This window comes from Candoia aspera, chromosome 1 (assembly GCF_035149785.1).
Source record: "Candoia aspera isolate rCanAsp1 chromosome 1, rCanAsp1.hap2, whole genome shotgun sequence".
Taxonomy (NCBI): domain Eukaryota; kingdom Metazoa; phylum Chordata; class Lepidosauria; order Squamata; family Boidae; genus Candoia; species Candoia aspera.
In genome coordinates, this window is record NC_086153.1 from 24,406,439 (window position 1) to 24,433,351 (window position 26,913).

Sequence of the window (26,913 nt, forward strand, 5' to 3'; positions counted from 1 at the left end):
GTTGTGCTTTTGGATGATCTCTGGTGGGAGCGGGATGGGGGTAGCACATCCATCCTGGCTGTTCTTGACCTTGGTGGCTTTCGATACCATTGACCATAGTATCCTTCTGGATTGGCTCTGTGGGTTGGGAGTGGGTGGCACAGTATTGGGCTGGTTTTCTTCCTATGGGGCTGGTACTAGTTGGTGTTGATTGGGAGTGAGAGATCCCACTCATGGCCCCTACTGTGTGGGGTCCCACAGGGTTCGGTACTCTCTCTACTCCTATTTAACATCTACATGAAACCGCTTGGTGAAATCTTTCGTCACCATGGGCTGAGGTATCATTGGTATGTTGATGATACCTAATTATATATCTCCGTCCCTGGCGAACTAAGCAATGTTAGGTCATGTCCCAGTGCCCAGAAGCTGTGGTGATCTGGATGGGGAACAACAGGCTTCAACTGAACCCTGGCAAGACTGAGTGGCTTTGGGTCTTAGGGCCTTCCGGATCTGGAACTTTACCATCTTTGGTGCTGGATGGGGTGGCACTGACCCAAACACACCCAGTACGCAATCTAAGAGTCCTTCTGGACCCATGACTTAAGGAGCAGGTGGCAATCATGGCTAGGAGGCTCTGCTCACAGTTACTCACACCCTGGTTCCCTCCCAAATGGACTACTGTAATGTGCTCTACATGGGGCTGGCCTTGAAGAGTATCTAGAAGCTTCAGCTGGTGCAGAATGTCCTCTAAGAGGACACACGTTGCAACTCTGCTCCATGAGCTGCATTGGTTACCAGTTTACTTCTGCGTGCAATTCAAGGTGCTGGTTTTGATCTTTAAAGCCCTACATGGCATGGGGCCAGGTTATGTGAGGGACTGCCTCTCCCTGATTACATCTACCTGTCCATCAGATCTGGCAGGAGGGGCATGTTGCAGATCCCATCTGCTAAGGAGTTCCATCTGACAGGACCCAGAAGACAAGCCTTTTCTGCTGTGGCACCCAGCCTTTGGAAACTATCCCCCTGAGGTGAGGTTGGCCTCAACCCTTATGGCCTTCTGTAAAGCTCTCAAAACATGCATTTCATCAGGCCTGGGGATTCCCTGGCAGCAGGGAGCCTGCACGTTGGCTGAACTGTGTATAACATTCTGATTTTAACCCTCTCATGATCTTGTTTTTATTTATGTTTAACTATTTAAGTGTTTTAAATGGGTTTATAATGTCTTTTAATTGTTTTATTGTACACTGCCCAGAGTCACCTTGTATGAGATGGGAGGCCATATAAATTGGATGGATGGATGGATGGATGGATGGATGGATGGATGGATGGATAGATAGATAGATAGAAGAAAAGAGAAAGATATATACAGAAGCAATTTCTGGTCTTCTGTACAGCAGTTACAAACAAACTTATTATCCCTCCTCCCCCTTTAAGATTACATTACATGGTTCCTTTCTTCCCACACTCAACGCTTGTTAATAAGCAAATCCATAACTCACCAATTCATATTTTTCCATTTTTAGCAAAAAGTCTGAAATTTATTGCGATTGTGATAGTCTCTCAAGTTGTCCTAACAGTCAGAAATCACACTGAGACGAGGAATAGGTCTCTAGTGTTTATTACTGCTACATAAGACAGAAAACCCTAACAAACTGAAGAAGCATGGGAAAAACCCAGACAGATAACCCCCAAAAGTTAAGGCGGGTCTGATCTGTGTCTCTTTGAATGGCTGCTTAATTCCTCAGTACTACACATGCGTTTTCCCCCCTGGATAGAGGCCCCTTCCAGCTCGCCATCAGTACTCATGACACAAGTCTTTGCTCATTGTCAGTAAAGCATTTGGGCAAGGAAATGTTGTGCATGTGTACAGTCAAAGCGTGTTGCAGGAGAGTTGTAGAATAAAGAGTAAGATGGCTATTTTTTCTGTTTCTTAAGAAGGAGATGCTATCACAGGGACTAATATTAACATAAAAGTTTAAAGAAGGATACAAAATCAATGGAAAAGAAATGAAGTCAGACTTCAGTAGGCCTTACATAAATGTGAGTTACATAGAAAATTGTTCTTAAAGATTTAAGATAATTTTCTAACACAGCACTTCCCCTATCTTTGAATGGTGTCTTACAATACCCATTCTTGCCCCTACATACAAAATAATTTTGGTGAAAAAATACATGGTGTTAATAGCTCCCTTGGTTTTAAATTCCCTCTCAGAACTAACCTTTTCCACACTGTCTCCGGATTATTGTTAATCCTTGTGCTTAACTGCAATTGAGTTTGAAGCACATGAAACTGAATTTGTATATACGTATTATTGTACTGTTAATTAAATTTCTATCCCACCATCATTAAAAGCAATTCCATAATCATGTTTGTACATGTGTATGTGTTTGTGTGTGAGAGAGATCTAAATCCATTAATCCATTTGTTTAGAGTTTTCTGCTCCATATATTAGACATTGCCATAGTTTTCAGCAAATGTCCAAGCGAAAGGGAAATTTGTGCTTGAATATGGGGAAAAGGCTCTCATCAGAGAGTGAGGACAAAGTACTTCTACTTGGTACGCATAATTACTAATAGAACTTTGATCTTGAAAAATGTCACAACTAATTTCCACTTTCTCATAAGCAGTATTGCTTGCAGATCTTTATCATGAATAACGTTGTTTGTTTCCACAATTTTATTCGAATGCAGTCTGCAGTATTCAGCCATTTAATGCGTTTTCTTTACATGTCTTGTCCTGTCACAAAGAGCTCTATTTTTAAAGAACATTTAGTGGTCTTGAGATCAATTAAATGTTCAGGATACACAGTGACTCCAGAACACAATAAATTCCCCTATACTAAATTGTTTAAAAAATGTTCTGTGCTTTATAACTCAGGGCTGAAAAGGATAGTGAATGAGTTTTCCATACTGGAGAACTGTAAAACACATGTTCTGGTATATTTATATTTTCAATAAACTTTTATTAAATTAACTTTATAAAGTTAATGCATGACAAAAGAATATTAGCACAAGGATCAGCTCTTCCCCACTTCTGCCTTCTTCACAGCACATATGAGACTAATAGTTTGGGATGGGGGAAGAGGAAGGGGAAACAAAGTGCTACATCTTTAAATTGCCACCAAAGAAGCAAGGTTAAATGTCTCAGATTTTTGCAAAGGCTGTCCAAGGCATATACTGTATGTTTCCTGTATGTTAAACGTTTAAGGCCGCCTTTTACGATTTTGCAGCATTTTCTGTAGGACCAACTAATAAAACCAGGTATTGTACAATTTAGACTTCTAAATTTTGGCTCTGTTTTCTGCCTTTTATTTGGGAAAGTACCTGGCAGGTGAACAGCTACAAGAAGCAACAGGTGTGCCATGTGTTCTAAATTTAGGGAAATGAAGTATAATTGTTAAGTCATTTTATTTTAAGTAACTTGTATTGGTTGCATTTTCCAATGCACAAACTGAGAATGAGCAGTTTGCTAGTACCTAATAACTCCTTGTCAGAAGATTTGACTAACTAACATATACTGTTTGGTCCATGGGCTATTTTATCATCATATGTGATCCAGGAACTCTGCTACGTTCTTCCTTTAACAAATGAGAGTCAGAAGTCATGGTTTGTTCTTGACTTTGAACTTTAGCTGGTTCAGAGTAAACAAGTTAAGAGTTTCTGATTTTTCACATAATAGAAAGTGAACTGCAAATGGAGTCATCCAGATGTATTAGCTGCAGTTTCTGGTAGAAGCGGTGAAGTAGGAGTGATGTCTGGTATTTTATTGTTCTTGGATAAAGCAGAAAGCTGATGAATTCTGGTTTACTGTTGCATGTAAATTCCACCTTGCTTAATCATGTTCAATTGGCATGCTTTGATAACTTGCTTAAAATAGTGTCTATTTAATAAGGAATTGAGAAACATGATCTTCTTTTCTTTTGTCCATACTCTGAAACATACCAAAACTGCATTTTAAATATGATAGAAGAATGTTTTCATTCCAGACCGGCGCCTTCATTTTGATACCCACATTAGCCCTAAACAGCATAGCTGATGGCAAGCGATTATAGTTGTTGTTGTCTGGAGAATGACGTTGCTTATCCATAGCTTAATTTATTTGCAGGTTCCCAACTATTTATACATCCTTGCAGAATAATGTTATTTTGCTGTAATTTTAGCAAGTTTCCAGGTTTTATTGCATTTGCAGAGGTAGAGGGGTATGGTCTGTATATTCTAATCTAAATTTGACAGCTCCAGTATCACTGAGAGTTACAGGATATGAGGTATTGGAATTCTCCAATTGGTTCCATGATCATCCTTGACTCCACTTCACTTTTTAGATTCTTTTAGTTAAAAAAATGAATTCCTTCTTTAAATTAGCAAAACCTCTGACAGGAACTGGCATACTGTGAAGTGTTACATTTTTTGTTGTAAGAACAGTTGACATTCTACAAAATAAAAATGGAGATGGGGCAGCAGGCTAGTGCTTGTGCAGTATAAAACCAATTTAGTTATGTAGAAGCGTACCCAGCTGCCAAAGAAAATGACTGAGGAGATTATAGGAACATCCTCAGGGTTGTGAGATAATCTTTACCAGTTTGCCTTCTGTTAAAAGCACGTTATTGGCTGTATCTACCCTGGCAGCTATTTTGTAAGTATTTAACTCTCCATGGTAGCCATTTTGGAAAAATGCCTAGAAGATAACTTCAGAATTCCAAATGTGCTGCTCCATATTTTTGGAAATACCTTGAGTGATCATATTATTTATTCTGAAATTCCTCACTGTAATAGTGCTGAATTGGAATCAGCTATGCAAATTCTTAACTTAGAAGAAATACTGCACTGCTTTTGTTGGAATGAGGAAAGGCAACACTGTGGTAATCCTGATCTTGGGATTTCCAAAATTTCTCCACAGATACTATTTCGAGAAGTAGAAAGTTTGGTTTTTCCCTATTCAATATGGTACAGTTCACAACTGGTGCCTCATCTTTTACTATATATTACAAGTTCCAGAATGTGATCCTAGTTTCAAGGAAAAAATTATGTACAGAGTTCAGTGCATTTGTAGATAAAGAAAAGGAAATGTAAACTTGAGAAATAGAAGCAGAGCAGTAATACTGAGGCACAAAAGTAGTTTCAAGCCTAAGGTTGCTCAAGTCAGAGGCATGGCAAACTCTAACAAAGGCAATCCTCTTAGATGTCAACAGCTCGCATTCTTCTTTGTCTACGAAAAAGTTGCTAGCTAGCTGTATGCATTGATGTTTGCCCCTTGTCAGTTAAGAGACATAGATTCTAAGATATGTTTGGGACCCTATTCAAAGCTTAGTTCTTCCCCAGACTGTACCAGGGCACAGTGCTAAAGCTTGTTCTGGGAATTGTGGCTGAACTTTGCACAGTGCTAAAGCTTGTTTTGGGAATGGTGGCTGAACTTTGCACATATGTTCATTTAAGGCTCTCCAGAATAAAGATCTGGGTGTATAGTCTATGTTGGGATTACTAGGAAAGTGACTAAAGACATAAATAATCCAGTATTCTCCAAACCTTTCTGGGCCTCCCACAGGTTGGGAGATGAGGACTTGTATAAAGTCCTTTCAGGATTAACATTTAGCTCTTCTCTTAGTTTAGGTTGTTTAATCAAAAGACCTATATAGATTTTTCATTTTTAAATTAATATTCGAACATAAAAGAGCAGAGGTGCTGTGAGTAACAACACATTGGGTTCAGTTAAAAAGTATAAATGCCTTTGGCTGTTCCTCATAAAAGAGTCAGTATTTTTGTGCTGCTTTTGCAGTCATTTAAACATAGACCTCCCGTCTGAGGTTGGAAATGGGACACACAGCAGCAGAGCTGTCAGAATGCCGCATCTATGTAGAAAGAAGAGAGCAAAGAATTAGGACACTGCAGCAGCCTGTTCTTATTATCACAAAATAAATTCCTTTTCTTCCTCAGAGAGGAAGACACTGAGCACATGAAATGGAATAAAAAGGGGGGCTGTTTAGAAAAGAAGGAATGTGGAATGAGTTCTAGACCTCTCAGACTACATTTATTTGGTTTCTATTGCTTCTGATCTGTGTCCATTGAACACCTTTGTTTGGTCTATACAGTTTTATAGATGTGATAAAGATGCTTCATATTACTTTGGTTATTTAAATTTTAAGTAAGCTTGATATCACTCTCATACTTCTTTACAGAATCTAAGATAACATTCCAGAATTAGTTAAGGCAAGACAAAATGGAAAGTCACGTTAAAAGGAACAAAAGTTAAAAACTGATGTAGTTCAGGGGTTCAGATTGAATTACAAGCCTGGGAAACCGTGTTCAAATCTCACCTGGTCAAGGACCTTCTAAGTATGTATTGTAATCTCTTGGTCTCTGCCTCAATCTATAATAAAGGACAGTGGCTGAGATGATGTGTAATTCAGTATAGAGTCCTTAGTTCAGTTTGTAAATGCAGTTTGTAAACTGTTGTAAAGAGGCTGTTTAGTTTCCTGGTTGTATATCTCAAGATACAACAGGGTGAAAATAATTCAAGATGGGAACTTAATAGATGAGAAGACATACTTTGCAAGTCCAGTCCTGGGCATCTTCCATGAAAAAGTGGTACTGATAGAGCTGCTTCTTGTCAAAGCAAATAGTACTGGAGTACATGGGAAAAAATGAGAGATGCATATAAAACATACTAAGAGCACAGCTGTTATTCAGGAGGGGTGAATCTGAAATTTCTATAAAGCTACTTATTAACTGCCAATAGCACACAGCAAACTAGAGATGGCTGCAATTTCTGGAATTTCTTGTTGAAGCAAATGTGTATTTAAAGGGAAACACACATAGGCCCCAAGCAAGACATTGTAAGAAGTAATAGGAGAACCAAGCAGGATGTTTTACTTGGGAGCGCTGAAAGGGGAGTGACTTTGGTGGCATTATGTTCTATGTTTTTAGAACTGTTTGGATGCTGTGGTTATTTTGCTTGTTTTGATGGCTTCAGTTTCCCCTCACTGAGCTGCCACCTTCTCCTGTGGCACATGATTTTTTTGGGAAGGGTCTGCTGCTTTGGGACAAGACAATAGTTAGCTGGAGGCAAATAGTTACGTAGATCTATAGATAGCCTGCCAGTCTCAGAAAGCTCTCAGCTTAAAGTAAGTTACAGGAAGAGAGTTTTAGACTTGAATCTATTGGGTAATTTTACAGAGGAACCCAGAAAGTTGTAAACAAAGCCAAACTCTTCCAGCAGAGAGAACCCAGTCAATGAAAGTTCAAGTGGTAAGATAAACAGACAGGTAACTTAAGCAACAGCCAAGGTGGCCAAATTTGCTACTGTTTCGAAAAGTAAATAATCTAACATTCTAATTAAGCAAATGCAATAAATAGCCAGGGATAGAAAGCCAGCAGCAGTATAAGGGCTCTCCTCTATATTGCACTGGATCTTTGCTGGACAGAATCACTGGTTCATATACTGTATCTGGAAAACCTGAGAGGCAGTTTTGTGGGTGAGATCTTTAGGAGCATGATAGAAGTGCCTGATCCAAGGGTAACAACTCTTCCAGTATCAAGGAAAGAGGAACGAGGACTATTTTCCTTTAAAAGAATAAATTTCTTTGCGAAATAAACAGATTCTTTTGCACCAATATACCTGAGGGGAAACAGGGAGGTTAAGTCATTAGAGATGTAGACAGTTGGGTTTGTAGCAAGTATGTGAATTTCTTGCAAATTGCCTGTTGTGCTGCAAAGCTTGTGGACATTAGAGATTGTCTAGACCAGTGTTTCTCAACCTTAGCAACTTTATGATGGGTGGACTTCAACTGCCAGAATTCCCCAGCAGCATGCTGGCTGAGGAATTCTGGGAGTTGAAGTCCACCCATCATAAAGCTGTCAAGATTGAGAAACACTGGTCAAGATAGTATAGGAGATAGTGCTGCAGTGCAGTTAATACTTGTGCATATGGATACAAGGGACATGGGGAGATAAACCTGTGGGCTCTTGGATACCAAACTGAGGAAGTTGTAAGGCAGAGTAGCTTTTCTTAAATTGTTACCTGCTTTAGGCTGAAGGCTAGCAGGCAAAAATGATAGGCAGAGCTAGTGCTAGTTCTGCCCCCAGCTCCTGAGAGTGTAGTGTGACCTGATGAGTACATTAGGAATATGGAAATACAATTGCCTTTTTGGATCAGATTATATTACTCATCATCCTGTCTCCAGTAGTGGTAATGAGATGTCACTGGGAAGTCCCCTAGCTGGGCATTGTGGGAGATAGAGCTGTACTATCTTTGAGTGTGGAAGTTCTGTTTTTAGCTATACGTAAAGATAGCTACTACCACCTACTACTGTTATTGTCAGTAATTTGTACACTTGAGTCCCTGAAGCTGAGCTTGTTCTACCTATGGATGTATGCTTCCTCCTCTTTCTTGTTAATCAGACTTGAAAACACTCCGCAGTCTTACATGCTAAGAAACTCACTCCTTTGGGTGAAGGGACTGTTTCAGAGCAGGTAAGAGAAGCAGCCCTTTAGAATGCCTTTAAAATGTGCTGTGCTGTCCACTGTTTTTTTCCCTCTTCTCTCAGGACAAGAGTGAGCTCAGTTGGCACAAGCTTTTGCTTGTATGAATAAGAGGCAATTATGATGAAGCAAGTTTGCTTTAGACTTCAAACACCAGGGGAGTTAATTTGCTGTAGCCTGATTGAAAACACAAATAAAACATTTGTAAATGGCTTGCCCTGGGATAGAGAAAATCCAGCCAGCACGCAGGATGCTTTTTAAATATGCAGATGTTCAGGCATCGTTCCCTTCTGCTTCAGGTATTTGACTGTGCTGAATCAATATGTCAGCTGTCTTTAGAAGCTGCTATTTAGTAGTCAGTTCACACACTCAGCTGGTAGTCATCAGTGTTGGTGGACACCCACCTGGATAGGGCTGCCGTATGCTGAGACCTTGCATCTGTTTTGTTCCATAAACTGCTCCAGAGTATTGAGAAGGACAATAGAAATGACTAAAACCGATAACGTGCCGAGCAAGGTATGCACATGCATTCCCCACAAACAAGTAATGTGAAATAGTTACATGCACAGAAACCTAGTTTGAATAATCTTCCATTTTCTAGAGGATTGTGCATATTAGGTTTATATAGCCCCAGCTTCCCTCTCACTGACCAGATGCTGAGTCATTTGGAAGGATAAACAGAACCTGAACCACTAGCCAAGGAGGGAGGAAATATCAAAACCCTGGGCAATGCTGGTGGCCAAACTGAGGACAACAGAAGCCACTGGATTTTCCTCCAAGGAAATCTAGTAGTCCATACAGAAATCACCTCAAATTGTTTTGATTTCCTTTCCCCAGCTGAAACCATGAAGACTGCCTTCAAATGTTATGTCACATTTTTCTGAAAAAGGACAACAGTATGAATAGGTTGACAACACCTAAGAGAAGAAGGATGTCTTAAAATATTATCTCTATGCCCTTATGCTGGAGCCCTCCTGCCTGATGTAGCCCTGCCATTGTGGTCTTTACAGTGTAACAGTTGGCTTTGGGAGTGCATCCCACAACCTCATACATAAAAATGGGTTTTGCACCTTTAGGCTTTCTGTGCAACTTGTTTAAAAACAAACCAGTAAGTTCACTCAGTTCTTGGGAGAATCCTCTTTATGGCATTTTCCTCAGACATTTCCTTGTGAAAGTCTGGCTGGAGCTCAGAACTGTTGACCTAGTAAGCCTGTGGAGAGCTTTGCAGGATGGTAACATGCTTCACAAAGTCACAGCAGGGCTGCAAGTAAATGAAATTCATTTCTTACAGTTCCTTAATCTGCTGGGAGGGAGGCTAAGACAAGAAGTTACTTGTTACACAGGGTCAATAGGCATGCTAGACTCTTCCTCAAATTTTAAAAAACTAGGTGGAACATCGACCTTTCCCCTTCATTCCAGAACAACTCATCCTAACTGTTGTTTTTTTTAAAGACAGTGAAGGAAAAGTTTGCTGCCTTGTACAATTAACGTTGGCATATTTTATAAAACCAATTTCAATTAAAGAAGCTAGCTTGGTAAGATGCTGAAAAATCTTAATGCTGCTCATGCTTGGTTTGCTTTATTGTTTGGTCAGAGGAACTCTTCAGCTTAATGGTATTAAAAATATCCAAGATGGAAGTGTTTTAATAGTCTTATAAAGTGGATCGTAGAAGGAATTGTATCTTTCCTGCCTTGTCAAGGAAGGCTGAAAGTGATACAAATGTTTGCCAGCAGATAGTCCTAAAAGCTTTTAACAGCTTTAAAGTAATTGAATGTATAAAAGTCTTTATCATGTGAGAAGCTCACCAAATTGTTCTCAAACCTGCCCCTCTCTCATTTTCTTAATGGCTTTCCATATTCCTTATTTGAAAACCAGCAATTTAAATGGGATGTGTACCCCCATCTCTTTCCATTGTATTTTGGGACAGTGTGACCAGGCACTGATAATTCACATTTTCATTTAATGAAGAAAATGGTTTGTGCAGAAATAAATTCTAAGGTGTTATGTGAGCAATGCTTCAAGTGTACTACAGTACTTATTTCACCTGTTACTGCATGATGGTTTGGTGCTACATTACTACTATTTTCCCCACAGATTTTTATAGTCCTTGTGCTGCTCTGATTCATCCACTTGAATTCACAGCAATCAGCATAGGCATTGTCTTCCTGTGGCTTTGAACAGATGAAGTATACACTGAATCTTGCTGTTTCAACTTGGACTTATGGTGCAGAGAGTCTTGAACACTGGCAATACTTAGATGCTTACTTCCTATATTCTTGGGCAGTTTCTCTGCTGCAGGAACTACAGATTTGATCTAAAACCAAATAGCCAGAGGATGATATCATCTGAGGTACTGGTGTTGTCTTTAGAAGTCTTTAGACTCCAGTCTATCTTCTAAGGCTGCATAGCTGTTTGCTCAGTGTGGGCTATGCATGGGAGTATGTGCCCTCCAAATGTTGCTGGACTACATCTCTCTGCATCCCTCCCTTTGCTACTGGGAAGCACGAGACTACCAGGAACTCAAACCTCTGGGAATGGGAGTCATTGTAGACTCTGCAGTGAGGGGATGAGGGGCAGGCTTTTTCAAAATCCGTAATACAGTTCCTAAATCGATGAAATAAACTGTACAATTCCCCCCCCTTTTTTTAATATGGTCAATGATTTCATTGTAGCATTGTAGTTAGGGGTCATGCAAGAACTAAATATATCACTTATTTATGTTACTCAATTTTAATCTATATATTACAGGGGTTCTCAAAGTAACAGGTAGCTTGCACAGGCAAAGTAGAAAGCAAAGATTGGAACAGGTTTTGACAGCACTTTGACTTTGCCTGTTTAAGCCTGATCAGGTTTAAAAAAAATTTTGTCTCACCCCAACCCCTACCCCAAGCTGCTCATAGCTCCTTGGGGGCTCATAATTCAGAGTTTGGGAACTGCTGGGTTGAGGTAAGCCCCGTAGCTCAGATATGGATGGATGACTTGCTTGCTACCCTGTGATTAAGCAGGATAGTGGAACTGTGCCCTGTAAAGGTCCGCTAGTTCAATGTTGGGGGTAGGGGATATTTTCTGAGATGGTAAAGATGTGGCTATGTTTGCAGTGAAAGTTTCCTTCTACTTTTGGAAGACTTTGGTTGTTGACTCAATCTCTGCAGTTCTAGCTTTCTTTTGAAGCGGCAAGGGCAGACCTTGACTGGCCCAGTTTATGCATATATCCTGGATTATTTAAGAGTGCCCCTTTGGGGGAGATGGGCGGTGACAGAAATTTGAAATATAAATAAATATAAAATTATTTACTGCTTGGAGTCTTAGCTAGGAGGTTATTGCTGTTATTGTTCCATGTGAATGTTGAACTTGTGGCCTTCCTCAAGCTGTTGTGGAATATGAGAAGGAAGATTCTGTCCCTTAGAGGTTTCCTATGGGCATCTGAATGACTAATACAGGAACTGGGTTAGATTCTTATGCTGTTATACCGATGTTGAGTGAGTGAGATTTCATTTAACTATCTTTGCTTTTGCTTTCAGGTGTACTTTTGGGGGTGGGTGGGCTTGGGACTTTAATTTTGTGTTGGTTTCCTTGACAGTCAGCAAAACGTTTGAAGATAATATTTGTGTGTAGGGAAAATCACTTGAACATAGTTCAAGGACACCTCCAGGCAAAGTTTTAAGATGAACAAGAACACTGGGACATGCTAGGAGATATAATTAACCTGATATATTGCATCTGTTTAAATCTATTTTAAAAAAGCCCTTTGGATTGTTTCATGTTTTATTTTTAACTCTTTGAGGTATGTTTTATATAGTGTTAGGCTCTCTTCTTCAGCTGGTTTGAACTAAGCTGAAACTTCCCTTTCAGCATGGCACAGCCAGTTAAAATTCTTCATTGCATGCTAGTCTGAAATCACTATAATCAATTGGTTGCCCTGTAAAAATGAAGATGCTGCCCCTTCTTATATCTTCTGCAGTTTAAACCTGTCACTTCTTTCTCCTGCATTTTCTGTGGGTTGACAGACATTTTGCTTTACAGGGTGGCAATTGGTTATTGACATAGTCAGCATTTCTGCCCTGGGAAGCTCTAGCTCAGTGTTTTTGAAACTTGACAAATTTAAGATGTGTGAACTTCAACTCCCAACATTCCCTACCCAGCATGCTGGCTGGGTACTGCTGGGAGTTGAAGTCCACACATCTTAAAGTTGCCAAGTTTGAAAAACACTGCTCTAGCTCATAATGTAGTTCCCACATGTACAATGACATGAGTCTTTCTGTAATTCCACTATTTTAAAAAAAAAGTTCTAAGTCCAACTTCTGGATTTCTTCCCTCATGCTGTACATTGCTTTGCTTTTTTATCACATTCACAGTATGTCACTATTTTATTTATTTATACACACACACACACACACATAAAATTTTGCCACCGCCCATCTCCCCCCACAAGAGGGACTCTGGGCTGGTTAACAAGAGGGACTCTGGGACTATTAACATTTTTCACTACCCCTTCCTAAAATGTATTTGTGTTGTTGGGGAGCTATATAAGAAAGTTGGATCAGCAGAGGCCACATTGAAATCTAATTTCTATCAACTTGGTGGTGATCAGATCTTTCATTAAGTACTGAATGGTAGTGGAATAGAAAATTCTTCCATAGGTTCTTTGCACCTGATATCCTGGTCTGTGGTCCTGTTCCCTTGCAGGCCAGAGAGATCAAGTCATATTCAACCATTGCTCTCAGTTCCTTTTTAACTAGTGGTGCAGCTGTTTTGGTTGCTTATTTCTTCCTTTCATCTAAGAAAGGCATCATTTTATAGGAGTTTCTGGATGCCTCTTCTGCTGCTGTTCTCCTTCCCCACTTGTTTACAGGATATCCTGATTCTTCTTGTGCAGGAAAAATTTAAAATGTTTCATCTTACATGTTGGACTGCCTCCCCCTCCCCCATGAATTTTGAGAAACTACAAATAGAGGCTTCCCCAGAGAAATATGAAGCTGGACATCAGTTCAAACAATGAGACACCTTTGTTGGTCAGAAGGCTAGGCATTTAGTAGCTCTTTGCCTGTTCACGGTCCAATAAGATTAAATAGATGCTAGAAAATGATCCATAATTCTTGACAATAGGAAATGGTATGTGGTGAATCAAACAATCAATTGAGTTGTCCTATTACTGGTGAAAGAGATTCTCCAGAAGTGAAGAAGATAAAGTTAAGAGATCTACTAATTTCTGCTTTATTTAAAATCCTTTTTAACTGCAGATGTTATGCATAAAAGTAGGCAGGGTACCATATTGCTGAGCTATACCCGCTGTTTGTAAATAACTTAGTATATTAAAGAAACTTCAATGGTGTTGGTATTGGTCTAGGCCATGGTCAAGCTAGCTATAGGTTATGGCTTGCCATGGCTGGAGCTGATGAAGTTTCTCAGATTTTGGGACATCAGGGTGAATCAGGGAAGATCAGCATATCAGTTATTAGAGTAAAAAATAAGCGTATGAAGCTGACTTTAGTTGGGCTTCTTGAGTAACCAACTGCCTCTTACCACTTCTGGAACACTTTCGTTCTATAAGCTGTACCTATGAAACTCCCTCTTGCTGTTTTATAGATACAGCTCATAGAACAAAAGTGGCTTTTGGCCTGCTTGTAAACAGACATATCTTTACCATCACAGAGAAAAGTCTTACTTTTTAATATGCATTTAGAATTTCTAGAAAACCTATTGGAATATTTTGAATTGTAGCAATGTTAAAAGGTATGTGGTTCAGATAATGGAGAAAATCAGCTGCGGCTGTATCAGCTGATCTCTGCTCCATAGTTTGCTTAATGTATAGAGCAGTGTTTCTCAACCTTGGCCCTTTTAAGAGGTGGGGACTTCAACTCCCAGAATTCCTCCATGCTTGCTGGGGAATTCTGGGAGTTGAAGTCCACACCTCTTAAAAGGGCCAAGATTGAGAAACACTGGTATAGAGTCCTATTAGGAAGTACAGAACTCTTTCTTCCTTGATTTCTCTTCCAGATACTTATTTTATATACTGTTTGGTTTTTCTGCAACCTATATACCCATGTTAACTGCTTTTGGAATACTAAAGTATTAAACTTTAAGAAATAAAATGACAATATAATGCATGGTGCACTAATGTTGGCAAAGATCCTACTCATATCATAAGTTCCATAATAAGCATTTTATATTTTTTCCCCAATTTTTCTTTTGAGTAAGTTTTGGTTGTTGCTGTTTTTCCTGCCTCTCCAGCTACACATTTAATTATATACTTGATTTTAGAGTTTCTGTGGTCATGCCTTGGTTAACTTAGATTCATGGAGTTATGTAATAATATAATTGTTCTGGTTTATTTAACGATCAACATAGTATTATATACAATATTATACTAAACAAGCCTAGTTTGTATTCTTGGCTTATATAATTTGATCTATTTCAAATGTGTTCTATGTTAAAATGGTTAATTGAACAGATTAAAAGTATGGTACAAAACCTTTTTCATTTCCTAGCCCTACAGTGTTTATTTTTCATGTGAATACAATGCCAGCTATACCCTTTGAAAGTTCCCCAAAGAGGAAGAACCTTTTGTAGAAAAAAAAAAAGCTAATTGCTGTTATTTCTTTCCCTTATTTCTTTCCCCATAGTTTTATGGCCCTCCCTCTTTAAAGCTTCCTTTCTCCTAATATTATGCCAACAATTTGAGACTCACTTAATGAATAAAATTGTTACAGTGCTTTGTAGTTAATCTGAATAAGGCCCAATGAGATTAAAAATAATGTTTCCTGAACCGGCATAATTTTTAGTACACTTTAAAGTAGTTGACAAAATATTAACCAAAGCACACCCAAGTAATTTTGAGGTTTTTTTCATTGAATACAGATGAAATACTGTATCTGTTTAGGAATTCCATACTCAGAATGACCTTAATTCACTTTGCTGATAGCAATTGGTAACCAACATTATATTAACAACCCTGCTTTTTTACCCCATCCCTACTTAATTCTAAAGAATTTGAATTTTCCAGTCTTTCCAATTTTTTCCTCTTCTAATTCTACTTCCAGATATGTAGCTTTCCATGGGAGGGCTATAAGGCAATGAGCTAGAAACCAGGAGACGATGAGTTCTAGTCCCTCCTTAGGCATGAAAGCTGGCTGGGTGACTTTGGGCCAGTCACTCTCTCTCTCACCTTACAGGTGGGGAAAATAGGAGGAGGAAGGAGTATTAGGTATGTTCACCACCTTGAGTTATTTATAAAAATAATAAAGGTGAGATAGATAGATAGATAGATAGATAGATAGATAGATAGATAGATAGATAGATAGATAGATAGATAGATAAAACAAACATGTGCTTGCATACAGAAGATTCCAGGTTCAATCCTTGACATCTCTAGGGGTCCTGGAGAGTTATGGCCAGTGAATGTGAGCAGGACTGAACAAAATGGACCAATGCTGTGAAACAATATAAAACAATTTCCTTTAAAAACGACTGCTTTCATTCAAAGCCCTCTGGGAATTTTAGTTATTTTTACTTGGAATCTGATCTACTTGTTTATCTGAACCCATGGGTAATCTTAATCTCCTCCTGAACATTCAGATAAAGGAAATTAATTTATAATAGACAGTAATTCTTCATTATAGTAATTATGTCAGCTAACATGAGAGATTACTAATATGAGATTATACCGACCTGTGGAGGCAACTGTCATTTATTTAATGTATTTGGATACCACTTCGCAGCATGGGACAGGACTTGTATGATTTGCCATTGCTCCTACAGTGATCTCTTTATCACTCAATACTTCCTGCTCTCAGGCAACAAGAATTAGGTTGATTAAGGAATATGGGAACTATGATATGTTTGTTCAAAATGCATGGTTATGGACAGTGAGCATAACTATAATAAAATATACATTTAATCTTATTTTTAATCAATTTAGATACTTTTTTTTTTATTGTATGGCATAGCAGTTCAGTGTTCATACTGCTTTTTCTTCCTGGGAAATCCCTGTGAGGTCCAGCAGCCAGATGTAAGCTCCTGATAATATAAGCCCTTTCAATGGCAAGTTTTAAATGTTCTATGTATGAAGATGGTATCTTCTCCCCAGCATCCTGAGAGGGAAACCCACTATACCTTATTTCCTTCCTTAAGTTGCCTTCTTTCCATTACTATCAATGCCAGCTATGTTTATTTCAAAGCTCCTGATTCAGTTTCCAGCCTTACAGAAATGTGAAGTTACTGATTCTAGGCTGTGAACCCATTATTTGCAAAAACTGAATAGTCTGAAAAAGGCTATATACAAGCCCACCATGCAAATGAAAAAAGTAACATGGATTTCAAGTTTGTAATAAAAAAGCAAAGTATTTTAATTCTTGATTTGCAGACTCTTAGAATGAACTCTTAGATGAGTGAGGAGTTGGAGGAATAAACAAAGTAATTGCAAGCCAATAATGTGAATTTAAATTCATACGAAGGGAGGATGCTGCATCTTCTAAGTGGCACTAAAATATCATAAATATTTAGAATGAACTGAATAATTGTCAAAATGTATAGCAAACCTGGTTTTATAAAATGATAAGCCAATAAAAGTAGCTCACAAAGTAAAATTCTGTGATATTAAGCCAGTAATAAACAGGAGGCATCTTTCTTCAGGATTTTAGCAAATTATTATCATCTTTGATTTTATTGTTGGCTTCATTTTTTTAAAAAAAGGTCTATTTTCCATCAAAAGTTACAGATTTTGACAGGGAGAATGACAGTGACATCTGCTCTACACTGTAGGGATTTGTGATATAAAATATCTAATTGTAATAGAGGAAGAAAAAGAAAAAATGCTTCTTCACAGTGCTTTACCATATTTGTAGTACAAAATGCAGCTGTTCAGAACCGTACAGGCCTGATTTCAACACTGCACATGCTTCTCTCTCTCTCTCTCTCTCTCTCTCTCTCAATTAATACAGCCATACTTTGGTTAGTCTTTGTAGCCTGTAAATCAGTGTTTCTCAGCCTGCTGGCTGGGGAATTCTGGGAGTTGAAATCCACACAGCTTGAAGTGGCCAAGGTTGAGAAACATTGCTGTAGATGTTAAAACACTGCTGTTCACATATGGGACTTTTAGATCCTTGGTGGAATTCTTAATGTAATACAGCCGTGGATATCCCATGGATTATTTTGCTCAGATGTTCAATTAATGTTTTTTAAAACTTTGCTAATAAGATCTGTTGTGTGGAATTGAATAGAAAATTGATTTCAGGAAATCTGGTCTCAGGTTTCACATCTGCCAAAGATTTGTTGCATAGCCTTGGAATAGCCATGGATTTAGAGTTCACCAGATGGCTTAAAAAAAATAAAAATAATTGTGGTTCGTTGCATACATTTGTGATGAGACAAAATTCTACAAGATTTTGCAGTGCTATAAAAATGATTACTGTGTTAGAAGTAATTTCTAGTAACTTACAGTAAGTTCAGTTTGTTTGAATTCTACCTTTTTGAGCACATGAAAACAGCATAACTTGCCTCTTAAAATCAGTCCAGTCCCCCCAGAAGCGATCATCTCTTCTAAATCACTTAAAACCAGTGTCTGGAAGCAGCAGCCTGTAATGATATTAAGGAAACAAAGACCTTGTCACCCATTCATGTGGTCTAGCAGTGTTATCAAGAAAAAAAATGCAGATAATGAAAACATCTTAAGGCAAATGCATAGGCTTTGGGAAGCAAAACAGGAGGATGGCCTATAGCATACATTACTAGATGTTAATTACAGTAGACTCTCAGTTAACCAGAACTCAAGCAACCGGCAAAAAAAATGGAATAAATAATACAGTTGATTCTCAGTTAACCGGAACTCACTCTCAAGCAACCGGAACTCACTCTTAAGCAACTGGCAAAAAAATCAAATAAATAATACTTTAAATAAAATTTAATAGTAACTCTCAAGCAACCAGAAACTGCATTTATCTGGCATCTACCAATCCCCATGGGTGCCAGTTAACTGAGAGTCTACTGTATCTTTTGAATTGACAGTTGCTAGATGTCACTGGGCCTTCAATGGAATATTTGCCAGTTGACCTTGCCAATTATATTTTAAAACAAAATTTATCTGTGCAATACTAGTGAACAAGAAAGAAGGTCCTCTTTTTTCTAGAAAGACTGTGGAGGACAGGAAAAGTCAGAATACTGTAGTCCCAATCCAAGGTTCCTTCTTGCTTCTGCAGTGCATATCTCATCACTGGTCATGCTTCCTACAGGCTGTTTGGGAGCTTTCTCATAGATGTTTGTTCAAATGAGCAAAAAGGCCTTTGGCAGTAAATCCAGATTGGGGAGAACAACCCATATGTAAAATTAATATTTTGAAGGAAGCATTTCTTCTGTAAATGTAGAATAGACTATGCAGATCAAGTTTTGCCATTGGGGTGCTACTGGCTAAAGATGACTTTAGTGTGGCACGGGCTCAGTGTCCCTTTTCAAAACATTGAACCTTTTGACTGTCTATTGTTTGGAATCCCTCTATATCAATGTGACATGGACTCTCTTTATGAGGCTGCTGCTCCTTGATAAAGGATTCACCATGTGTTGTGTCTCTTTGTTTACTGATATGTCACTAACTCTACAGAGGAGCCCCCAAAACACAACAAAAGGGAGTTTGTCATCTTGGCCAAGATGTGTTGCATTTGAATCAAAGGGAAGATAAAGCATTGAGAATTTGATCCAGAGAGAATCTCTATAAATAATATAGGCTACAGCTAAATCCAATTTTATATTGATGCACTTAATAAAATTAGCATATCAAATCTCACAAATGTTATAGATGGCTGGGTGACAGTTAGACATATTTTGTTTATTCTAATGCCCAAATCAAAATATTTCAAATACTGCATAAATGGATAGAAATAATAAGTAATACAAATACAAAGAATAAGGGCTTTTTAATACTTTTCTGCTTTTAAAAATTGCTGTTACATCCCATGTTGGACCTTACCTCTGAATTCATATGGGTAGAAACATAAATAGAAAAGATGAATAGGGTATGCATAATTCTAAAGAGTTAAATCCTATCAAAAGCAAATCTAATCAAATCAGGAATGTGTACATTATAAGGACAGAGAATAATATATCTCCTCTAGAAGTTGCTTTGTGAAAAATACCAATCATCTTTATATCATCCTTACAACCAGCTAGGTCCTAAAGTAGGAATAGCCATGGAATTGATCCTGACCTCTTGCTTTTTGCTTTCAATTTAGATTTCTCAGTGTTTTATGGTAAGGAAAGACAGAAACTATCACCAACTCTTTTATCTAGAAAAAAACTTCTAAATATTGCTCAGACCATTGCTTTGAATCCCTGGAGATCCATTCCCTTTCATACAATAGTCAGTTTTTTATATATGTATAGTACACAAGAGTTCTTTATATAAGTGCACAAGTGGATCAGATTAAAAATCTATTTAATTCAAAATTATGGTTTCTGCATGTCTATGGGAAGACCACAAGCTGGACTACAGCCTGTATCTTGGACATAAAGCAGATTTTTATAAAGTCAACAAGAATGAGTAGGACTCTATAGCAGGAGATTCATGTCCTTATCACCAATTGCTGAACTATTGCAATATGCTTTATATAGGGCTGCCTTTGAGGACCACTTCAAAGAGAATATATGGCCCTGCATGTTGGTAGCTGCACAGCACCATGATACAATGCGCTAATTTTATAGGCCCTGTACTAGTTGCCAATATGTTTTCAGATGCAATTCAAAGTGGTGGTTTGAATATATAAAGCTATTTATAGCTTGACAACTAAGTACCTTCAGGACCATCATCTCTAACCAGATTTTACCTGTCCAAGGCATCTCTCTTAGAAGAAGCTACCAGCCATGCCCCATTTTAGGGAATTGAGGGGGCTGAAGTCAGGAGATGTTTCTCTTTGCTGGCCCTGGCCCTCTGGAATGGCCTCCTTCTAGATGTGTTGTTGGCTCCATTGGTAACCATTGGAGTCTTCCAGAAGCTTAAGTAGAAGTTATTCCCAAGAGTCTAGGATGTTAATGTGATGCGTTATCTGATTTTAATTACCTGATTAATTCCTTTATTATTTGTACCCAACCAATGTAATATAATACTTGCATCTTATAATAATACAATAAAACAATATTTAAACACAACACAAAACAAAATATATGTGTAGGAATAAAAAGAACAGGTCATAAAGGAAAAGAGCAAAGAGATAGCTTGGAATTCAAGATCCAGTGTCAAAAAGGTTACAGTGGTCAGTTTTTACTTTACTGGATCACATTGCCTGAAACTACCTAGACACTCGACACAGCATAGTTAGTTAAAAAATTTTATTACACGCTACACTGAAGCCAATGCAAACAGTTGACAAAATAAGGGCACAGGACTTCTCTTACATTCTCTTCAGTTTAAATCCAGTCCTCATTTCCCCTGTCTTTTCCATGGATTAAACAATATCCAGCTTTGTGTTTCTCACTCTTAGTGTGAGGTGGCAGTTGGTTACTTACATATTCAATATTACTGCCCTTGGAAGCTCTAGCTCCCACAAAAGCTCAAAATAAGCTGACATTAGTGAAAGACACTAAGAATAACAAAAAGGTCTTCTTTGGATATATTGAACATACAAGGAAAGGAAAATAATCAGTATACCAACTGCTTAGCGAAGACAGTGATGGATGTGAAGAACAATAGAAAGCTTCTTCAGATATCTTCAAAAAAGAAGTATGATAAATGAAACAGTGTACCAGCTGCTTAATGCAGATGGCAAAATGCTAGTAAGGAAAGGATAGAACTACTATTTTGGCTGTATCTTTTACATCAAGAAGGTATAGTTCCAGAGGCAGCTCTGAAGAGCTAGGATACTGAAAGATCTTGCTCAGTATTTCTCAACCTTGGCAACTGCTACATGTGTGGATTTCATCTCCCAGAATTCCCAGTAATTCAGTGCTGGCTGGGGAATTCTGGAATTGAAATCTACATACTAGGAAGGCACCCAGGGTGGTCTGGCTAAACCTTTTTGTATTTTTGAGAGATCCTGGAAATGAGCAAAGTGCCCAGTGATAGGATGATTGCCCAGTGTATTAGAAGATTTTCCTACTGTTGTTTGTCTCAGCGCTATTTGCCAAATGTATCTACTGCTTTTGCATCTTATGCCAGAATTCAGGACAAGACTTTCATTTTTTAAAGGAAGCCTTCTTGCTTTTAATGGCATCTCTGACCCTGCTTGTTAAGCATTCTGGTGTCTACCTGCTCTTTGTGATATCTTTCTGATTTGTAGTATACAATGTAATCATAATGCTATTATTGTAGTTTTTAATAATCTCCAAGCACTTGACCATCTTAACTTACCATTTCAATATTTTTATCAGTCCCCTAATTTTTTGAAGTTTGCTCATCTGAAATCAAATGTGTCCATTTTGCTTTCTCAACATGTGTCTATTTACATTTATATTGATCACTGTTCCTAATCAGTTCAATAACTTTTAGTTCTTGGGCAAAATCCTAGATAGGTACGGATTATATTCAGAATTGCATTTCCCCTCCTTAGTTCCTTGAGTAGCTATGGACGAGCACAATCTTGCTCTAAAAAGTTGAGGGGGCGGGGGTTGTCAGGTGCAGAATGTGCATTTTCCCAATTATGTGAGAGTAATTGAAGTTGCCCGTTACGATTTCTATTTCTTTTTCAGATGCTTCTGAAAAACAATAATTTGTCATCGGTTGGTTGGGGATTGGGGATAATAGCATGTCCCTAGTTCTAACTTGCTTGAGGGATTGATATTGATGCCCGCAGTGGTTTTGCTCAATTTGTTAGTTCTGTGATTAAATTGGCATGTCATCAGTGGTTCTAATCAAGCTGGTGAGGGGTCCTGTCAATTGGGATGTGACAAGATTCAGCCCTGGGCTTTGTACTCATCAATATTTTTATTAATGACTTGGATGAGGAGGTGGAGAAAATACTTTTTAGATTTGTACTTGGCACAAAATTAGGTGGGAGAGCTAGTAGTCATAAATAAAATGCAGAAACATCTTGGTAAGTTAGAAGAATGGGCTGAAAATAACAGAATGAAGTTGAATTGAACAAATAAATTTAACAAAGTTAGCCAGTTAGGAAACACAAATCAAGTGCATTGATATATATGTTGAGGGATACCTGTCATGGAAACAGTATGGAAACATGTGAAAAAGAAAAGACATTGGAATAATAACTGATTACGAACTGAATGTGTCTGCAGCATAATGTGGCTGCAAAAAAGGTGCATGCAGTTTCAGGTGCATCAACAGGAACATGGTTTCCAAATCATGGGGAAAAACACATTGATTTGAAATAAATGCAAGCAACAAAGGGGAACAGTTCTCTTTTGGTACTTCTGACAGAGACTGGAAGTGATCAAGGTGTCCTGTGGGGAGGAGGGGGATGTTCTTTAATGTAAATCAGCAGTTGTGTTTGATGGCCTTCAAATGTAAGCCCTTGAGTGAAAAGAGTAATACACCTGTGTGTGGCTGGTGAAATAACATATGCTACATTTTAAAGGAATAGCAGTCTATTTTTAGATAGGTATATTCAGTAATAAACTAAATGATAGAGCCTGTTTATAATGGAACAGAGAGCATCACTTCCAGGGAAAGACCTTGGATAACTTCCTTCTGGTTTTTACCTTTCTGGGATTTCAAGATTCCTGAATCCTGTACAAAACAGTACAGTAGAGAAACACAAGGCAGGAAGACATCATTGTGAGGAGCAAAGGGGGTGAATAAACCCAAAAATGAAAAAGTATATTTCAAATTACAATTGTCAGGACCAATACAGATAAAAACAGTGAACATTATATATACAGTATATATAGTATAATGCAACTAAATGTATAATGATAAAATATATAAACAATTAAAGACGGAAAAAGATAAACGTTTGCTAAACCCTTTTGTAATACATAGATATTTAAAATATATACAAATATTCCATAATACAACTAAGTATAGATCAAAATATTTAGAAATTATTTAGTGCCAAAAAAGTTAGATGTGACTTTAATGCACACTAATGAATCCTTTGTGTGGTCTATTATATTAGATTTTTTGCTGTAAAAAACTGCTAAACTTCCAGTTCTTCATTGGAGTGTCTGTGATTCATACATATGGATTCTTTCTCTTCAAGATCTTGGTCCTAATCTTGCACCTCAGGATACACCCATAAATTTGGAAGACTTCCAGATCTGAGGCCCACAATAAGAAGTAAAAGGATAACTAGCATCGCACTTGACACCTCTGATTTTAGCTGGAGTAGCCTTTAGGAAAAATAGTTGGATGCCACAACTTTGTTCTTTAGTTATGTTCTCCCTTTGGATTGCCAATTGTCAGGTTTTCCTTGCTAACTACCTGCATTTTCTTGGGGTAAAAAAGTACCCTTCATCTTTTTTTTTACCTCCCATGTGATAAAAGGAAAATTATTAAAATGGTTCTTGGTGAGGATTTTAGAATCACAGAACAGCAGAAAAACTCTACAATACGTTCCATGAGTATAACTCTTCAGTTTGTGGTGGCTTCATTGTCCTCTGGTGTCATGTGTATCAGCTAGTTTCATTCCTGAATTTTAGATTGACTATGAGGAGTTCCAAGGATTTCTTTAACTGAAAAACAGTTGATGCTTTGGATCAGATACTGAAGCTCTGCTCTACTACTATGCACATGGGCTTGTCTCAGTCCCAGAAATTCTTGGCAGGTAAAGACAATAATATTTACCCTCCTCATGGGGAGTGGATGGATCTCTTGTGGTAGAATGGTGTCATCTTTCCAGATACTTGCCCACCTGTAGTATGGTAACTGGCTATTCTTCCATATATGTGAATCATATAAACCAAAATCATCTCCTTACTTACTGTAACTGTGTGTCTTCAAAGGCTATTCTGTGACTTCACAGTGCCCATTAATTCTAAGCTTTCTGGGGCAGTCTTTAGAACTAAGGAAAATGGTACGAGCTGCGTACTATGAAGGAAGGCATAGCTTTGCCCCAAAAACTTAGTTTCTGCAATATTCCAAAAAGATTACTGCAAAAGTGCAGAACCCATTTGTGTGAATTCACAGATGACCAAAGAACCACAACTAGGTTAATATAGGTAGTCCTCGTTTAACAACTGCCTCATTTAGCAACTGTTCAGTTACAACAGTGATTAAAAAATAACCTTCTGATCAATTCTTGCTTTTATGACCTTCTCAGGTCTGTAAAGCAAAGGAAAGCTGAAGTAAGATCATAAGCACAGTCATGGTTTCACTTAGCAACTGCTTTGCTTAATCACTGAGTTGCTGGATCCAATTGTGGTTGCTAAACGAGGACTACCTGAAACCTATTCTTAACTGCTCTCTCTTCCATCTTGGAGTAGAGTTGCATAACTATATAAGAATATATTAAGATGCAAGAATCTCCCTGTCACATACACAAATTTTTGGTATTTGTAAATATATTTGTGTATCTAATGAAGTAGATTCTAGTCCATAGGCACAATATATTAATCTTATCAATTTTTAAGGTAACACAACATTCTTGAAGGAGTTTAAGTATAAGTTGTTGCATTAAGTTTGATCACAGAAGCTTTCACTGTGGCTGTTTCAGATTTGTAGTCTTTCCTTCTGGAAACTTGCCAAAACCCAAGCTTAAATGTTTTTTGGGCATTAAAACTTTTGGAGGAAGCAATATTGGCAGCTTTTGGACGGCATGGCTAAATTTGCAGGTGACGCTTCATATATCTGCTTAGAAAATTACAACACTTTCTAGTCTTTAAGGCATTTTATAGTAGATTGCATTCAAACTCACACAGACAAATACTCCTCGATTGGAACAGAGTCTTATCTCCTTCAGCTCTATAGCCTTACAACAGCTGGCACTTGGACAGGACCTAGGTCTCTTCATTTTGTAAAAAGGCAGCAACTGGCATGCATGCAGAACAGCTTCCTAAGCAGAAGCTTCCAGAGTTAACTAAGAGATTATGCATACATGTGATTGGCTCTCCTTCCTGGTTGCTAAGGAACTCTCTGCACTTTACTGTTTAACACTTAGCTTACAGGCTTTGTGTGATCTCCTAATATTGCTGTTTTCCCAACATGATGTTCTTACTTGGAGGTAGAAGGCGTGTCTTCCCAGTAGTTCTTGGTGCTTCTCTTCTGCTTTGCAGCCACATAACATTGTATATTCACATATGCTTACCAGATTTTAAGGTATTCTGAATGATTCATTTGAAAACATAGAAAACATTGTTTTATGGGTCTGGCTAAAATTTAAATAAATGAAGTCATCTTAATTCACAGGAGTGCTTTGTTCTCTAATTGATTACTTAGATTTCAGCAGTGGCACATATATAAAACAATGTCTTGGTACATGCACCAAGTTTATTTTCAGAGAACTGAAGTTTGCAAATTTAACTCTGGGAAAGATACTGACACGAAATGCCAAGGTTCTTGGGTAAATGCAACAGGCATATATAGTACTTTAACCACTATCAATTGTGTCACTGATGTGAACATTCTTAGACAAAAAGCCTACTTCATTTGAAGAATATAAGGATACCTCTTCACCCAACATCCTTACTGTCCACTTCATCAGAGTTTATGAAGTGGATAGTAAGGATGTTGGATGAAGAGGTAACCTTATATTGATTGAAGGCCCTGTATTCTTGTTGTTCAAGATGTAAAATCTGTGTTCCAGTTTTTAATGCCTAGAAGCAAATATTTTTTTTCCTGATGGAGAAATAAAAGGCTTTTTACATGTATCAACCAAACTGTATAGTTACATCTGTTTATTTTCTGTCCTCAAATATCCTTTTATTTCATATAAAGTGATATCATTAGGGTAGAACCAAGAAATGTAAAGTACTTTATATATTTATATTTTTATTTGTTTATGAGAGCCAGTTTGGTGTAGTGGTTAAGGCACCAGGCTAGAAACCAGGAGTCTGTGAGTTCTAGTCCTTCTTTAGACATGAAAAGCAGGCTGGGTGACTTTGGGCCAGTTGCTCTCTCTCAGCCCAACTCACTGGGTTGTTGTTGTGGGGAAAATAGGAGGAGGAAGGAGTATTAGGTATGTTATTACATATTTTCCCTGCCTTGAGTTATTTATAAAAAATAAGGGTGGGATAAAAAAATCTTTTAAAAAACCCCTTATTATTTTTCATGAGCTTACTAAAAGGGTAGGGTGAATACCTGCAGCTTGAAGCTGGGTTCGGGGTGATATCATAACAGACAACCCTTCCAATCTACAACTGTAGATGCATCAGTTCCAAAACATTTTGCCAGTATGTATTTGGAGCAGTCACTATTATCTAACCACAAACCACAAATAGACTTCGTGTTTGCTGACTGAGAATGTGTGCTCGATTGCTCCTCTGCTTCAAACTCTCGGTGAAGTGAAACATCAGAGCTAGAGAGGCAGAGGCATCCTGCTGTTGGGGACCCAAAACAGGGACAGAGTGGGGTGCTTTGCCATACT

The 26,913-nt window shown here is 38.0% G+C and overlaps 1 protein-coding gene across 4 annotated transcripts in view; it reads left to right on the forward strand.

Moving 5' to 3' along the window:
• Positions 1–26,913, forward strand: part of NCOA1 (nuclear receptor coactivator 1) — a 295,660-nt gene that overhangs the window by 59,151 nt on the left and 209,596 nt on the right. The gene's annotated exons all lie outside the window — the stretch shown is intronic.